This window comes from Idiotropiscis lumnitzeri, chromosome 3, assembly GCF_059441095.1.
Source record: "Idiotropiscis lumnitzeri isolate Australia: NSW breed Sydney's pygmy pipehorse chromosome 3, RoL_Ilum_1.0, whole genome shotgun sequence".
NCBI lineage: Eukaryota > Metazoa > Chordata > Actinopteri > Syngnathiformes > Syngnathidae > Idiotropiscis > Idiotropiscis lumnitzeri.
Window position 1 is genome coordinate 15,036,995 of NC_142393.1, and position 13,154 is coordinate 15,050,148.

The following is a 13,154-nucleotide window of genomic DNA, read 5'->3' on the forward strand; positions in this document are numbered from 1 at the left end:
TCACTTTGACCCCGGGGTTAGCGAGCAGGTCAGAGGATGATTGGCTAATTATTCCCCTAATCATGGCAAACGTTTGGTTTTCTCCTGCTATGACCACGCAGGTCGGGGTTGGCGCTGTCGAGCTTAAAAGAAAAAAACACAAACAACCATTCATCACTTAATGAATTCCAGCAACACCCCAGGGTGGGAGAGAGGGACAGAGGCTGTCAAGATGACGATGTGGGAGAGACAAAGGGCGTCTGGGACTTTCCTTTTGTGCATTTCTTGTTCAGTCACCAGTTTAAGATATGGGGTGAGTGGGTTTGAGCAACGAGGCAAGGTTATTATACCTAATAAAACCTAATGAGATTAGTACAACTAAAATTGAAACAGCATTTCGGTGAATGATATATAGATGATTAACTGGGACCACATTTTATGCGATACAATAAAGTCAAATTAAATCATAATTATAACAAGTGTGTTTCGTTTTCATCTTTGCATCTTGTGCATGAAATGAATTGACAAAGAAAGTCCCTGAGGGCTCTTGTTATAAGTGTTATTTTTGTAGTTTGTAATTACACAAACGTAAGGATAAAAAGGTTCAATGTTGACATGAGTTTTTAATTATAGGTTGCTGATCATTTGCGACAGGTGCTGGCCGCCCAAAAGCTAATCGCTAGGGTGTGCATGATGGTGTAGCAGTGTACTGAACATGACGATGGCATTATTTTCCATTAAAGATTTGTGTACCGGATTTAATAGTGTACTTAAAAGCGCTCTTCCACTGTGTACAAGCCTGAAGAAAAACTTACAAGATGAAAGTGGCAGCAAATGTGGCCGTGGCAAAAGGTTGGAGCATATTTTATTTTATTTTTTTACGTTGTTTCTCTTTTCACATTGACAAACTATGGCATTTTATGTGTTTTCCCATTTTTTTGTTTTCTTTGACCATTTGGCAGCAGCCGTCCTCTCATCATTTTCTGTATATAACTGAATTCATTCAAACCTATTTGCAAATTACATGTCCGCATTTTAAAGTGCATGATTATTCTGACAAAGGAGTGTTGCTCGCAACTTAATTTCCTTAACTTTAACTCTACTTTTTGTTCATGGTGAGCTGCAAATGATAAAAATAGTATTGCGGATACAAGGAGTAGGAAGACTTAAACAAAGGCGAAGCGGGAAAACAAACTGGCGAGTAAAATAAACGAAGCTAATGGAACAGACGACACCACAAAGGGGCCATCGCTGATTCGCAAGAAAATGAAGATATTTGTGGCGATTAGGAATCATTGAAGATGTGAGCGTAAACTATGAGCGGGTCACGGGTCAAGAGGGGTGAGGAGGTCAGAGTGGACCCAGCAGCTCTACTTAGAACAGGATATCCTGCGAGGAAAACCCATCTGTCTCCCTCTTACGCACTCTCGTTCTGCCTCTTAATGTCGCACAGAGGGCACGGCAGAGAGGCGAGGTGTAACCTTTCACTGCAAACACCAGAGAAAACACAAGCTGAGAAACTCTGCTTTCATCAATCATCAGTGACAGAAACCGATAGACGTGATGTGCGCCTGGTGTCACTTTATGCAGCGGGCTGAGGTGGCCGTGCCATACTTCTATCGTGTCCCGCGCTGCGGCTTGTTGCAGCAAATCACTTTAGCAGCCAAGATAAATTTCCTCGCTGAGACAACAAAGTAACCGTATCTTATCTTGGGCAGGCAGACCGTGTGTGCTCACTCTGTAGCGTCCCACTTGTGGTGGAAAAATACAATCATGTGGTTGTGCGTTACGAACAAAAAAGTGGCTATTACATTACATAAATACACAATATAAATATTCCTATTTTCATTAGTCTCAGAAAATTAAATGATTAACACAACATACTTTAGTTACTTTAAATTCTATATTACATTAGTGATTCAACCGTGAAATGAAATAACCATCAGCCACTGGTTAGTCACTCAAACAGCCACTGGTGCGTTTGGCTGACGTATACGTTTTCGATACGAATCAATACATTTTTGTCTGCAAGATGATGTAGCAACATTTTATTACATTTGTGACATTTTATGATGTAGGACACGTTTTTTGTCTGTACAAAAAAAAAAAGAGAAAATATATCATTAAGACATCAGACGATAAGAGAGACTCCTCTTACTGCTCCGGTAAGGGACTGAACTAAAGGAAGCAAAAATAGCTTAGCTGTGCAGAAAAAAAGAGCGTTTTGAGCAGCTGCAAAATATACATACTGAAGAGATTGTCATAAGCTGTACATAGAGTTTGTGAGGTGGTATTTAATACTATTAACCAAAGTTTTTTTTCCAGAGCTGGGCAAGTCCGTCCCGGGCAAGTTCGACCCTCCAGCCCGGCCGGACGCCTATTTTTGGGGGGGGTGACAAATTTTTAAAAAAGTGTTCGATTAACAAAGGCCCGGAGTTTGATTTTAGTCCAGTCCCCCATTCGGCCCTCGTGCATGTGATGAACCTACTCGCGAATACCACAATTCCTATCACACTAATTGTGCGTACTTACTTGCATTGGGCACGTCCGTGAAGAAGAAAGAAGAATGAGACGAATAAGGAGACGACTAAGAAGAAGTAGAGAAATAAGACCATAATAATCCCTTAATAAATTGTAAATTAGCCAGCTAATGACATTTAAATAAACCTCTGCCGTTAGTATCTCTCCCGCAGCGGTGACAATTTTTACGAATAAGGCCGGTGGGTCGAGGCCGGAACGGTACCAAGAACGCGGCCGGAGGGTGGGGGTCTGACCGGCAAAAACGGGTCAAGTGCCCAGCTCTGTTAACTTATCTATGCATGCTCTATAAACAATACATTTGCAATCATTATTGTCAAAATTTTCAGCGAGTCTGCCCAAATTCCTGATGAGAACAGCTTTTATTTCTATCATGACTCACAATTTATCCTCATTGTCTACTTAAGTAGGTGATGGTTGCCGTATGGGAACATTCTCTTGTGTTTTCTTTTTTTTTTTTCCAGCTGATTGTTTACAGCAATGCAGAGAGAGCGATGAACTGCCCGTGAGAGATGGCTAATGAGAGTGGAGAGCTATATTTGGGCTGCATGGGTTTTTCCGACACACACGTAGACATAGACAAAACACACACACTTTTTAGGCGTGTGTGTTTTCATTCTGATACTTTCAACTTGTTTTGTGTGTTTGTGTGTGTGTGTGTGTGTGTGTGCGATGGGTTGATATCCTTGAGATTGTCTTGTGGTTGCTATGGTTTGTGAACAACTTGCCGCAAATCCAAACATCCTGAGGTTGTTGTGGGTCGTTTGCCCGTCATTATGACTTTGTGTGTGCTGTTGCTGGGGTCGACCTCACTGATTCTGAGATGAAAAGTGCTTGTCAATCATTCCGGCGTTATCATCCCCCCCTATTGCTCGTAACGTGTTGCCTGCTTTGGCTTCTGTGGAATTTGCATGTTCTGTTCCAGTGTGGCTTGTGTGCGGGTGCCCCCTCCCACACACTCAAGTTAATGTAAATTGTTGCCAGTTGGAATGACTAGATGATTGTCCACGTCTGTGTGTGCAGAGTTGGGTAAAGATTTGGAACGCTTTATCTACATTGGAACCTGTCTGGAACACAATCGGCTCCAGGATGCTTTTTCTCTTCGGATTTGTTTTTAAAATTCACACTTCTTCTGTTAAGAACAATATTTGAGATTGGATTTCACTTCCAAATGGTATGGACGTAGCAGCATTTGATTTTGGCTATACCCGCGTTATTTCCTTAATATCTAGTTGAATTTTTACAAATCGACGGACAGTTATCTTTGATTTCATCTGCTTTTTAGCTCATCTTATGTCTTCAGCCGCAATTTTCTCATCTCATGATCAACAAATGAGCAGGATGAGAAAATGAGAGAATTTTCCTGAGGGGAGGGCACACGTTGAGAAGGGCTGAAGGACTTTGGGTATTACAGGTGTGACGTTTTCAGTGCACCGAAGAATAAGCGCGGAGTAAATTGTTGATGGTGCTTCAAGTTGTTTCTGACCACACCCTCGTCGTCCCTCTGTGTTGCTGAAATATTCAAATTCAACACAGATTTTCACACATCTGATAGCTTTGTTATTTCACATCTTCTCTATGAACAAAAAAATATTCTCTGCACTTCTCGTTTCCACCTTCCTCCTCTGTTTCTTTCATATCAACTTGCCATGGAGTCTTTCTCTCCCCCTCCATTCGGTCCTCTACTTTTCTTCTCATGCAGCATTCTTAACATTCCTGTTGGCTTCTTAAGGGGAAGGACCCCGCTGGCAGGCCAAGGCCAAACATTATTATAGTGCTCTCAACCGCCCTCTGCTTTTTCCCCCCTTTCTTCATTTCTTCCTTCCACCCTCAACCCCTACACTCATCATTGCATATCAATGCTCTGTGTCTCCTTTTTACAATCTTGCCCTTATTCTTCCTACACAACAATCATTATAATTTGATTTCCCGGATAGAGGCAATTTGTACCAGCAAACTGTGTCTAAAGGGCTAACTTTGTTTCTTAAAACAAAAAATGGAAATGAGGGTAATCCGCTTCCTTCCCTTGCTACATGAAACGGGACATTAAGCTCATTATCCAAGGTTGTCGGCACTTGGTTTGTTATAACAAAGTAACAATAATGGGTTCTTGCAGGGGAGCCGCAAGGGATTGGGGCTGTCATCTAATCTCATTTGACAAATGTACATCATTGCAATTGGCCCGCACTTGTTTCAAGGCTCACTTCTTTTATCGAAGGCTTTGTCGCGTAGGTGGGAGGTGACTATTTAGCAAACAGTTGACCACATCCTGCCCCAAACTGGCTAATAGAATTGTCGCTCTTCATATGGTTCACTCGCAATTTTTATGAAATGTTTGTGCATGGGTAGCTAAAGAAGAACTTTGAGACTTCTCCTTCCTGTGTGACTTCAGCCAGATTCTTCCAAGTGTACATTGCTTGACTCACAGCTCCATATGGAACTTTTCTGTTTAAATTTGCTAGTAGTATGTGGATCAAACTTTTAAGAAAGTGCCTCATCTGCAAAGGACATTAATAAAATGGCTGTTTGTGGAAAATTTGAACTTAGTTGCAATGTGCATGCGTGTGCTTGTGCGTGCGTATATATCACTCTCTCCCTGTGTGCAGTTGCTTGCTGCACTACTTTTCAGTCACCATGTGGTTTTGTTATTTTCAGCTTGAAACCGGATGTGATTCAGACTTCATGGCAGATTGTGTAATTGAACGGACCGAGCGTGTACACATGCACACTTACGTACGTTGCTGAGCATGTGGCGCCTCACGCCCACGCAGGGAGGTGTTCTGAGAAAGGTACTTTGGGTTCCCCCTCTGCACAGAGACACCTGATGCTGAGTGAGCGGATGGCGGGCCCCCTAGTGAGGTAGACATACGCACGCCACTTGGTTTCAATATTGCTCGGATATATCATTCGGTGGCCTGGCCTACGCTTTGGTCGGAAAATAGGATAAAAAGCACGCAAATGCTTTTGCTTTGTGGAAACAAATTACACTTTAAAGTAGGGGAAAACATTGAGAAGAGTGGGTGAAACTCACAAAAATGGCACTGCCTGACTGAAAAAAAAAGTACCGTGAATGAAATGAAAGAAATAATTTATAAAATCAAGACAATAAAATGTCTTAATTTTTAAAAAGACAAAAAGTGCTCATGCAGCCCAGATCAGCTTGCTCTAAAAATTTTAGTATAACCTCTAAAGGGGAACCAACTTGCTATTTTCTTCTTCTTAAGGTGTGGTAGGCTGCCCCTGGTCCATACCATGCATGTTCCGCAAATGTGAACCTAATCTCCGGACACACCATATGTGAGCATGCGTGCGAGCCACATTTCCAACCCAAAACCTTTTCACTAGGATCAGCAATGTTAGCCGCTGGGCTGCACATTCAAAAGCTTGTGTTATTTATAAAGCCGTGGAAAAGGCCAATCACGAGCAGTAAACAAACTTAACTGATGTGTTGCAAACACTTGGCCCTGTTTCTACCCAAGCAGTTCAGCATAATTCAGGTGCTGCTTCGCATTTGTTTTCATTGGAATCACAATGCAGCCTGTTAATGCAAATAGGATGGGAAGAATGCAACAGGCATCATTTTCTCACACAAAGCTTGCCTTCTTTTTATAATAAAATAAGAATACAGAATGTCCTCCATTGTTGTCATTTGTTTAATGTGTGGCCTTGCATTTATTATTGAACATATTAGCCAATTACATTGTGTCACGCTATACGATGTTCCACTAATTACATATGTCGCTGACACAGCCAACACGTGCTCACACCATGTAGGCGAGATGGAGGGGAGACGGTCCATAGAAAATGGACGGTTGGGTGTTACACTGGTTGACTGAAACAACTTACAACTTCGACTTACACTTCAATGTGGCCATTAGGGATGGTTCCGGTACTAAATTTAGTACTTCAAGTACATGTGGCTGTTCGATTTTTTTTTTTTGTCAACCCTGATTTCAACTCCTCTCTGTTGCCACGTCAATCTAACTGACCTTTCCACGAGAGTCAAGTCACGTGACTGAGTAGCACAATTATTACTTCCTACATCATAGCTTTGCACGCTTCTCATTTCTGGAAAAGACTACCTTTGGCCCAGCACATAATGAAATGGATGAAGATTAAAAGATGGGCATTTAACGGTTTTGGCAATACCGTGCGTGCTGTGCACTGATAATCTCAACACATAACACTTCACATTTAAAGATCCTGTTAAACCATTGATTTTGAAACAAGTCTTCCGAGGTTGAAGTCTCGCATGACACCAAGAGAGCTACACCGAAAGCGTCTGCTCGTCTTCGCGTTGTGAGATCACGTGTGATCACCTCAGTGCTCTGCCTCAGAGAACTGGATTGTAGACCGGTGTCGTATTAGAATCTTTATGTGTGGTGTCTGTCGCAGACAAAATAAATCCTTAAAGATTTGAAAATTCCTTATGTGTGTATCAGGGCGGAGACAAACAAACACACACCAGCAAAACACCACTTTATTAGTGCGGCACATAAAGTCTGTACCATCATACATTTGTCAACAACTATGACAAAGAATCCTGCATCAGATTATCCTGACATTACAAATCATTGTTATAGGCTACTTATTAAGCGACATAGAAAGTTTGTTCCAGTATAAATCATGGTGAAACATTGCAGTCACGGCTTGTGCAATAGCAATGACTGGAAGGGGGTGTCAAGTTTATTGCCTTTCCTAAACCGAGAAACTATGAGAAATGTCTACATTGATTCAAGCATGACCTCTGTCATGACATGGTTACGTACGGAGAGGTTGATTTTCATTTGATTTTTTTTCCCCCCCGGAGCCTTCAGAATGACTATGATGTGATTTCAATTATATTAAGGATGGGACTGTTTCTTGAACTATTCAAATTCACTTACTAGCCGGCCCACCATACATTTATACAGCATGATTCTGATGTGAATAATCATTTGCATATAGATTGTGAATACCTTATTATAAATTGTTGCTCATCATTAATGTACCACCTGATACTTTTCTTTTTCTGATATCCAACTACAGATTTAGCAGTTTTAATGTGATGTGTATCTAAGCATTACCTCTGTTGTGTTGATACCATTCATCTAAATGACAAATGAATTGTCATATTAATAAGGTATTTGCAAACTATATGCAAAAGATTATTCATGTCTGAAACATGCGTTTATAAATGACTTCAGTATTTATAAATGCGTAGCTAAAGCTTATTAGTGTGCACTTATTAAAGTGTTACCCATATTTGTATTATGGTTTCTAAAATTGTCATATGATGGTGGTGGAGGTAGCAAAAGGTAGATTATGTTGAAAACATTCCACTAAAATCATGGTAACATACGACAAACGACAATTACATTTTGGACTTGAGAACTGAGGTTGATAATGAGAAGGATTCTAAGGGCCCAGAAGGGCTCCTAATAAAATAATAATCCTGTCAAAATAATATGACACTCGGTAATCAACGTGCAATCTGCCAAGTATTTCATTTACAATGCATTGGTGGACACAGTAAGTGTATTTGTTTTTAAAACTTTCTCAACGGCTCCCACTTTCCATTTACGTCAAATGGTTCGGTACACCTGCTCCAACCCGCAGAGACTGACAGCTTTTCACATGATCAGACAGTGAGTGGAGGCGGAAACGGCATGATGCTCATGACGTCCGTTTGCCAAAAACGAAAAGCAAAGCTTAGGCAGGAGAAAGAAGCAAAGGCTCGACAATTTGTCACCCAGTTCTTTCATAGTCAAGGTGGGTTAGTGGTTCATGTGGTGGAAAGTTCTGGAGCAACAGATTCTTCTTCTCTCGATGATAATGTTCAAATTACAATAAATCATAAAAGGCAATTGGCCTTTTTGTTTTTGATGGTGTTTGCAGAGATTTTATTAGTTTCTCCACAAATTATAATTGCTTTTCATTTTAATGAAAGAGGTTATTTAGTATTTAAGTTTTGAATTTTCTGGTAATTAATCTTGAGGATTTTATTTTCAATTATTTAAAGAAAGAGCTGATTTTGGGCTATAGGGTTTCAGTCTTTCTGCAAATAATTGCATCTACATGAATTTCATTATATTTTCAATGCGTACGCTACCAAGTAACTATCATAATGTTTTCACAAATGTGGAAATAATCAAAAATATCAATAAAATGTATAGTTTTATGTAAAACAACTTAATACAATTTTCTGTTGGTCTCATGGCCAGCTCTGGGGGAGCCCACTAAGATTTCTTTTCATGGGGCCCAAAAAGTGTCAAGTGGGGTGTATGTTGGCTGTTTGAAGGCATCTCCCAGAAAAAAAAAAATCATAGGGCCGGCTCTACTAAGGCATGTGCAAAACTTATGGCTGTGAATCTGCTGTGACTCACAGCAGATGGAGCCACAGCGTTGATTCCATTGACCAACTCGAGCGCTCACCTTGGCCTCTTCTTATGTTCACGATGATGATTAGAAAATGCGCAACATGGAGACAGGCGCTGATTGGCTGTTGCGGGCATCCAATGGGAATGTGCCATTGAAGAAAACAATGATCCAGGTTCGAGTGAAATCGAAGCTATTTTTGGTGGGGGCCGGCCTTGCTCGCTTGCTATTTCTGTCAGCAGAGGAGCGACGGCGGAGGAGGAGGAGGAGAAGAAGGCGGAGGAGGAGGAGGAGGAGGGGGAGGAGGAGGAGGAGGGGGCCGGACTTTCTTTCAGCAACTTCGCCGCGACTACTCTTTTCTTCCTCCTCCTCAGCGCCGCCGTAAAGCCTGCTGACAACAGCACCGCCACCGCCGGTATACGTTCGCTTCGCTTCTCGGATGTACTGACGCTAGCTGGACGTTAGCTGGATATACCTCAACGAGTTTAAGATCAACTCTCCAAAGGTCTGATGTGTAAACAGCTGGAAGTTTGTTCGCTTTCCCTTTCCTCTTGTTCGGCGTCGTTGCTTTGGAGTTGCTGTTTTTAAAAGCGAGGAGGTGCACAGGTGTTTTCACCCGCAGCAGTTTTTAGTGAGCTGGGACATGTTGATGTCTCGTTTCTCTTGCTTTTCCTTGAGTATTAGATATTTTATGTCGTAAAATAAACTAAGTCACTTGTCACTTAAAATAATTGTTTCTGAAAAATACAGCACCGCACTCGAAGGTTGTGGTTTTGTATATCAGCGTTGAAATGTCCTCCACGTTTTGCCTCCCCATCAGTGGTTGGTTGTTTGTTTTGTGTGCACGTGAAGCAACTTTCCTTGTCCTGGACAAGCCATACCTGCACAGACATAGTGTAATTCATTCACTCAAATCTGGGGTTAAATATTAGACTTGCGTTGTCTATATGCACCCACCAAGGTGCATAATGGGGAGAATAACAGAACTTCATAAACCTTTATCTGCATTTGGCTGCCTTGCAACAACTTCTCTTGAAACATGTCTTTTAACAACAGGCAATAAAGGGAATACACTGACTTTTGACATTATTTATCTCCTCGTAGTATTTGCGTGTGATTTGCACTTCAACTTGTATTCCGTATTTTTCCCCACAGATGGAATCAGCACCCAAAAAAACCGCTCTAAAGATATAAAGAGGGACAGTCCAACTTATTTCATCCAGTGCCAGGTAGGTTTATTACTGATTGTGATGTTTTACTTGAGCTCATTAAAATGGGCCACAGCTGTTAACATTGAAACATTCATGTGGAAAAATGCCACCAATGCAGTAAGCACCCTCAAGATGACATCTTGTCCTCTTTAGTTTTTTTTTTTTTAACCTCTCACACATTGCCTACAGTCTACACGCCTGGGGTGACAGCACTTTTTCCAGCATGCACAATGATCTAAGCGGTTAGAATACGAGGGAACAGCAGTAAAACCACAGAACAGGTGTTGGCCTATTTGGAAAGACGGATTTCACCTTGTGTTTTTAATTTGTGCGTGCATTCAATTATCTCGTCTGCTATCTATCGTGAGCCCAATAATGTGTCAAGCTTAACTGCAAGGTGCAGTCCAAATTTCCCCTAGTTGTTGTTTTTATTTATTTATTTTGCATGATGCAGATAATAAACCCAAGAAACAGTGGAACCTCCAGATGAACATCTGTTCTGTGACGCTTATTTTCTTTGTAACTAACTCTATGTTTTTATGTAACCTTTTACAAATCTCGTCACAAAATCGTTGAGAGGTTAGTGACGATAGTATAATAAAACTTTCAATTCATTTTCTATACTTCTTATCCTGTTAAAGGATAAAAGACAGATTACACCTTGGACTAATAGCTAGTCATCACAGCGCAAAAATAAAACTAAAGTAAAGTAAAATGCCTCACCTTTACTTAACTTAAACATTGAATTATAGATTATATTTGTATTAATATATTGTACAGCTCCGGAGTAGCAACTAGGCCCCTTTCTTGTGTCGCATTTCCCTGACAAAATTCTGGTGGTTTTACTTTTCCTCTTTGCCGTTACTGGTAATCCTCTGTGGTGGCATCACCCAGAATGCCATAAAAAGCTAATCATTTAGATGCTCACTGAGCAAAAGTCTCAACAACTCCCGCTGCGGTCATCGTATATATGAATAAATATTCGCAACATCGTCGGACAATCCATCTGAATAATTGTAGAAATAAAATAATTGAAAAAAAATATCATTATCATCTTTTTTATATATTTTTAACCCACACTCCTAGCTGTGGATGTGTTTGCATATTTCTGTTTTTTTTTTTTTTGGGTGGAGGCACAGACATTGAACCGCTTCCTTTATAAAATAACTGACCTATTTTGTCAGCCGCTGCTTGTTGCAAACAAAGTTTTTGTTGTAGAAATATATATTCACTCACAGAGCCCTATTTTCACTCCAAGAGCAAGACTGGCACACGGTTGGGTGCAAGGAGCGTGGCCAGATGAACTTTTTGTATACTGATGCAGCTTGGCGCAGTTAGACACAGGCTTTCCATTTGGGCGTCAACACAGACGACTCCAACCGTGTCCAATCAATCAAGCGGCTTCTTTCCTTGCCTTTAAATGTGGCGCACCTGACTCGCATACTAAGTCTAGACATGCGGCGGGAGATGGCAGAAATCCCAACTTCAGCGAGGAGGAGACTGATTTGCTCGTTCAGGAGGAGAAGTACGCAAAGTAGATACTTGAAGAACTGCAAGCAGATCCCCACAGACACATGTTAAATTAGCCAGAGGAAGTTGCAACTCTTGTGATTGATTACTCCCATGGCACAAAGAAAAAACACTGCTCAGTATTTTATAAAGAAGACAAAAGAAGGAAATAATACCACGGTAAAAATTTAGCAGTAAAATAATGGCTAATAGCTTGAATTCATTTAATTATTTCAACAAAATATTGTAAACATACCAATTATAATACTTTTGATGAAATAGCTAAATACATTCTGAACGTTTTTTGAACACGAAAAACATTTGGCATTTGTTACACTCTACTGATATTTCTATTCCTATGCATGACTTTACAAAAGTCCTGTTGCACCGAAAGATTTGTTTATTATTTAAGCCTTTGGGGAGTATAAAATCTCATCGAATATTTAACTTTTGACATCCAACCACTAGACTGAAGGGTGGAAGCAGCATGATTTGATTCGGTATCATAACATAAGTGACTTGACGGATCATTGATTATAATTAAGTAAACTAGTAAGTAAGTAAACTCTAATCTCGTTGCACACTTGAGTACAATGACAATAAAGGGATTTCTAATTCTAGACAAGTGATTTTACTGCCAATCAATCTTGATGCGCGTCAATCTTTATAAACTTCTATAAAGCCCACATTAGTTCAATATTTGTAGCTCTAAACGTTTACTGCAATGAGGGACTTTTTATCTGTTTGAGTTTGGAATGCCCCGACTATTAAAATGCACCTCGAGTCTCACCGAACGCGAGATGGCAATATTTAATGTCATGTTCCTGTTATGGCCCTATCCCTTTGAACTACAAAGGTTGAGTGTATTATGAACGATGATACAAATGTTCATTCACAAGCATCTGCTTGTTTCATGGCATGAGTGATTATTGCTGGATCAGCCCACAACACACAAATTTGGAAAAAGCTAGCGATCGCTTAATAGTTTGACACCCAACCGGCCATATACGTATTGTCTTTTACCACATTAATACCTTACAGTATTTATAATTCAACATGTAACACTGGATGACAAGCGCGCGGTCTCCATTGCCAAAATGCAAAGCGAGTCGCGAGCGCCTCAGTGAGTGGGAGCAAGCCGAAAGGGAAGCCGGCCTTGATTAAAAACAAATCGTGTAAGTTAAGTTAGATCGTCGTTAAACGTGGTGAATTACACATTCACATTTGGATATTCATTTATTTATTTGGTGCAGGAAGCATTTAACCTGACGTGCGTCACAGACGGGCTTATCCGCCTTGTGTGCATAGTCTGACAGATGAGACAGAAGCGCTCCAAGTGCCTTCGTTGTATAGTAACATGCTCTTGCACTAGTGCCACCAGATAACATTTTTACCAGCACCCACTGAAAAGTTGGTAGCATTTGCGAGCATATCGGTCACAGTATCGAGTCCTGCTAATAACTGGGTTGAAGACATCTTGCTGACTCGAGTTAAATGTTTTGCTCCACCCGATGGCAAACCAGTTAGCCAGCTGTTTCTTTCTGTGTTACATGCCTGTGT

General features: G+C 40.7%; 1 protein-coding gene across 2 annotated transcripts in view; it reads left to right on the plus strand.

The window, feature by feature from the left end:
* hdac7a (histone deacetylase 7a) overlaps positions 1-13,154 on the plus strand; it is a 54,771-nt gene that overhangs the window by 2,665 nt on the left and 38,952 nt on the right. Inside the window, exons 1-2 of one of the 2 annotated variants that reach the window (XM_088291615.1) lie at positions 9,203-9,379; positions 10,030-10,103. The gene's annotated coding sequence lies outside the window, so the exon portion shown is untranslated. Of the gene's footprint in view, positions 1-9,202; positions 9,380-10,029; positions 10,104-13,154 lie in introns of those variants that run through there. The other variant, XM_088291616.1, reaches the window with a different exon arrangement.